This window comes from Nicotiana tabacum, chromosome 8 (assembly GCF_000715075.1).
Source record: "Nicotiana tabacum cultivar K326 chromosome 8, ASM71507v2, whole genome shotgun sequence".
Classification (NCBI taxonomy): domain Eukaryota; kingdom Viridiplantae; phylum Streptophyta; class Magnoliopsida; order Solanales; family Solanaceae; genus Nicotiana; species Nicotiana tabacum.
This window is the reverse complement of record NC_134087.1, coordinates 73,835,927-73,841,410: the sequence shown is the minus strand read 5'-3', so window position 1 is coordinate 73,841,410 and position 5,484 is coordinate 73,835,927. Positions and strand designations below refer to the sequence as shown.

The 5,484-nt window shown below is 38.8% G+C and overlaps 1 non-coding gene across 1 annotated transcript; it reads right to left on the bottom strand.

Annotated features, from left to right (window-relative positions):
- Window positions 1-4,945: 4,945 nt before the first annotated feature.
- Window positions 4,946-5,052, bottom strand: LOC142163664 (small nucleolar RNA R71). Its single transcript, XR_012694609.1, has one exon. It is a non-coding gene; the product is annotated as a small nucleolar RNA R71 (small nucleolar RNA).
- Between the last annotated feature and the right edge of the window lie 432 nt (window positions 5,053-5,484).

Sequence of the window (5,484 nt, the reverse complement as noted above, 5' to 3'; positions counted from 1 at the left end):
GGGCCTCGGGTGTGTTTCGGATGCTCAAACGGGCACTTTTGGCCTTTGGGAGATTTCAGGTTTGTTGGTATTTCTGTAGCAGTGATTTGTTCATTGCGATTGCGTGAGCTCACCCGCGATCGCATAGAATAAGCTGAGACCAGGCACTTTGTTGTGCATTGTGATCGTAGAGGAAGGAATGCGATCACATATGGTGAGTTTGTTGGTCATTTGCGTTCGCATGAGGAACATTACGTTCGCGTAGAAGGATTTAGTACGGTAGTGGGTGATGGAATTTGCTCTATGCGATCGCATAGAGCTGGTCGCGATCGCGTTGCTTTGAGGGAGTTGTCTTATGCGATCGCGTAGGGAGTTCTGCGATCGCGATTAAGGATTACCTGGGCAGAATATAAAATTTCAAAATCGAGGGTTTAGCCATTTTTATCAAAACTTAAGCTTGGTAGCTCGGATTTGAGCGAGATTTTGAGGGATTTTCAGAGATATCGATTGTGTAACGATTCTTAACTCCTTTTTGCTTGTAACCCATTAATCCAAAAATGGGTTTTGATTGGGGATTTGACATCGGATTTGGATAATTTTGGTATGGTTAGACTCGTGAGAGTATGAGGATTCTGAAAATGTAAATTTTACCCGATTCTGAGATGTGGGCCCGAGGGGCATTTTGGTCATTTTACCTAATTTTGCGTTTTAGTTTAGAATTTCTTTGTTGAATTAGTTACTTGAAGTGTTATTTACGTTATGAAATTGAATTGAATAGATTTGGGCCACTTGGAGTCGAGTACTTGTGGCAAGAGCGTGGTTTCAGATTGATTATTTAGCCAGTTCGAGGTAAGTGGCTTGTCTAACCTTGTATGGGGGACCTTCCCCTTAGGATTAGTTTATTTGGTAATTGAAATGCCTTGTAGTGAGGTGACGAGTGTGTACTTATGCTAATTGTTGGAAATCCGATTTTTCTTTAAGTAGTTACTAGTAATGTTTACTTTCCGATTTTTATTACTTGTACTATTAAGCCTGTTGTTAGCTTAGGAAAGCATGTCTAAGTGATTTAATTGCTTTATTTGCTCAAACTGCCTTACCTGAATTCTGTACATCATGCTAGGCTAGACTTACTTGTTGCCTTAATATGAAATTTGCCATTTCTGAGTATTTTTCCTGTTGCTGTTGTGTATTTACATTGGGACTACGGATGTGGGATTTTGGTAGATCCCCCTTGTCTGTTTATTTGGGACTACGGATGTGGGATTCCGGTAGATCCCCCTGCATAGTTATATGGAACTACGGGACTACACCGGGTAGATTCTCCCAGTACTGGGTATTTATATTTGGGACTACGGATCAGTATTCCGGTAGATCCCCGCGCACTGATAGTTGGACTACGGGACGGGATCCCGGGAGATCCTTCAGATATATATGATGGACTACGGGATGGTATCCCGAGAGATCCACTAGATAGATGTAATTGGGAGTACAAGACGGTAACCTGGAAGGTACCCCAGTTGTTATCTCTGTGTTGAGTTGTATTTCCTTTCCGTGATTATTTTGCCTCTGTTCTAGTTGTTGTTGCTCTTTCTATTATACGTTATTTCTTACTGTTGCACTTAATTATACTACCTTGTTCTACAGTGTTATACCTTATATTTTGTTTAACTTCAGTAGAGCCCTGACCTTTCTTGTCACTACCCGACCGAGGTTAGGCTTGGCACTTACTGAGTACCAATGTGGTGTACTCATGCCCCTTCTGCGCATATTTTTCATGTGCAGAAACAGGTACTGCGACTTAGTCCTATCACCCGTGAGGCGAGGCGAGTGCCCTAGAGACTTCGAGGTACATCTGCCGTGTCTGCAGACCGAGAAGTCCCTTTCTATTCTTGCTTTAAAACATTTGCCCTTCTGTATTTCTTTCCCTTGTTAGGTATTCTGGAGTTAGACATTGTAGATATCCAAAGGCTTGTGGTTCTGTGAGGTTTCGGGTTTTGGGATAGTGTACTTGATTCTGAGAATGTTGTGCTGTATATGCTGAGCAACACTTTTAAACACTATTTTTATCACTCTTCATTCTGTTTTAATTTGTTTTATTACGCATTTTGGTTATCTTCCGTAATTTAGGCTTACCTAGTTATAGAGGACTAGGTGCCGTCTCGATGGTTCACAGAGGGCGAACCGGGGTCGTGACAAGAACCTAAGAACCCTAAAAGGCCAACTATCCACAATTAAGTCCGAGTACGCACTTGTCACCTCGAGTACACGGATTACAATCAACATAGAAGACTCAATCCTAAGGGAAAGTCCCCCACATAAGGTTAGGCAAGATACTTACCTCAAAGACGACAAATCGATACTCTAAGATGCACTTCTCGAGTGAAAAGACCTCCGGACTGCTCAAATCTAACCAAATTAACTTCAAAGAACAAATAAAACACATAAGAGACATTTCGGATCATAAAGTCTCAATCTTGATCAAATTCTAAAAATCGGTCCAAAAGTTGACCCCGGGGCCTGCACCTCGGAACCCGACAAATTTTACAAAAATTGAATACCCATTTCGATACGAGTTCAACAATACAAAATTTATCAAATTCCGATACCATTTGGTCCCTCAAATCACGATTTTTTATTTTAAATTTTTTCTTCAAAACCAACTCCTTGCCCAATCCAAAACACAATTTAAATGATAAAAATAAAGACAAATTCATGGAATATATTTAATTATAGTTAAGGAACACTTACCCAATCGAATTTCGTGAAAAATTCACCAAATATTGCCAAGAACCAAGCTCTAGAAGTCAAAGTGTGATGAAAATGGTGAAACCTCGATTTTGGGATATATTCTGTCTGCCAAGGTTTTTGTGCATCGCGAACGCGAAGAGAGGACCGTGTTCGCATAGAAGAAAAGTTAAGGCTGCCCAGGTTGCTGATGTGCCGGAGAATTTCAGCACATTTGATACTAATTGCTTAGATTTTAGCTTGTTTTAAATGCAATTTCCTTTTGTACTTATGTAATCTTAGTGTTTTTGCAGTGTATGAGGCTTAAGGACATAAGAGCATGGAAAAGAGTTCAAAAAGCCACAAAAAAGACAATAAAAGAGCAAAAAGGCATCGCAAATGTGGATATGCTATCGCAAAACCCACATGCGAGCCGCATAATCCACACTGAGATCGCAGATCAAAACAGATTTCTAGGCAAAGTTCAACGTCAAGAATGCAGTCCAGTCTGCAATCGCACAACCTGTTTGCGAGCCGCAGAATGGACCGCAAACTAACCATGAAGGCTGTTGAAGGAAGAAAATGCTATGCAAAATGCGATTGCATTCCCACAATGCGGACCGCAAACCATGAATGCGGTGGAGGCCTGGAAACTAGGGTTCTAAAGTGCGATGGGCTTGACGAGAATGTATATCGCATGTCTGTTATGCGACAGAAATGCGGTCGCATATTTGATCGGAAAGGGTATTTTTGTCCGTTCTTTGTCTCGAATTTTGGACCTCTATAAATAGATTTATTGGGATTTTGTGAGGAGTAACTGGTCTGATTTTGGGAGCTACAATACAAGACTTAAATATTCTTCTCTTTTCGAAGCTTTTGGGTCAAGAATATTTCACGTTGTAAGCTTTATGGCATTAATGTTCTCTTGCTTTTGTATTTTTGTATGAGTAGCTAACTTTAAATACTAAGGTTGTGGACCCTAAATGGGTGTTATGTTAATGGGTATATATATATATATATATATATATATATATATATATATATATATATATATATATATATATATATATATATATATATATATATATATATATATATATATATATATATATATATATATATATATATATAGTTGGTTGATATTTATTTACTTCTCATTCTTCATTGATTGTTGGTGGTTGCAAACATTAACAAGTGCCATTGAATTCTTTCTTTGCTTGGAAAAGTGGGTTGGAATTTGGAAGAAGTAAATATCAAAGACTCAAGGCTTAAACCTTGTTTAATGGAATCACTTAGGAATAAGTGGGTTTTATTTGGCATATATATTGATTGTTCTTAATTGCAACTCTTTTACATTTGGAAAAATCACAAAGAGGAAATACTACCCAACTATTGGAAAATATTAGGTAGTTATTTAGACATCATTTGCATATCAAAAGGACCTTCCATTAGAAATATATCATATTAATACTTCATTAAAGGGGACACAACTTTGGTTTCTTTAATCAAATTATTTACATTCTCAACATTTAAATTAGCTATCACTTCAAACCGAACTCAATTTATACTCTTGTTACCATTAACACATACTCTTGTTACTGTTAACCTGATAGAATTACGACTTTAGTCGAGAAACACACTACTCGAGTAACTTTTCCACACCTATTCCCTGTGGGATTCGACCCCAACCTTGTTGGGTTATTATATTTGACATCGACCGCCTTACACTATTTACTAAAGTGTAATTTGAGCGTATCAAATTTTGGCGCCGCTGTCGGGGAATACGGTTTTGAAATTACTAATTAGTGTGTGCTTTACTTTATGTCTTGTTCTATTCCATCACATTTTGCTTGTTTTGCTTGGTGTTGATAGGAAAACATGTCCGAATATGGTGAAGACGTGGAGGTAGAAATGGAAGAAAATCCTTTTGCGGACATCGAGGAGTACATTGAGGATACAAATGCTATTGTACCTCCGGCCATTGGCGCTGCAACTTTCAAGGTGGAACATGGTCTAATCCTTATGCTCAAAGCGGAGGGGTTTTTCAGAAATTCCACTGATGATGATGTGCTATAAGCAGAACAATGTCTTTGATGATGCCCTAAGGTTGAGATGCTTCAAGTACTCTCTAGCTGGGGACGCAAGGAAATGGCTTCAAAATCTGCCACCAAACTCCATTCATTCTTGACCCGAACTTGTCCGAGCATTCTTGTCTAAATGGTTCCCGCAAAGTAAGAAGTCTGAGCTCAGGGATAAAATCTTCTATTTCAAGTAAGTACCAGGAGAACATCTACATGAGGCATGGGATCGTTTCAAATTATATTTGGTGAGATCTCCCAACCATGGTTTTTCGGATTCTATTTTGTTGGAGAAATTCTACATGGGCTTGGATCCTATGAACCAATCTATAGCCAAGAATGCAGTTGACGGATCTTTCATGGACAAATCATTCGCAAGGGTGACACAAATACTTGACAAAATGGCAAAGCATAATCAAGTATGGCACTTCGAGGATACCACAAGTGGAATTACATATGGTTCTCCTTCATTGAGCAACATGATCAAGGAAAATCAAGAGGGAGATCAAGTGATTGCGGGGCTTGCTATAAATGTTAATGTGTTGAAAAAGATGTTCACCGAAAGCCAAACGAAGAAGGTAAATGTGTTTGAGGATGTGCAACCCGTATCAAATGAGGATTTTGAGGAAGCAAATTATGTCAACAACTCTCAAGGAGGCTATCAAAGGCAACAATACCAAGGTCAAGGACAACAAAATCAATG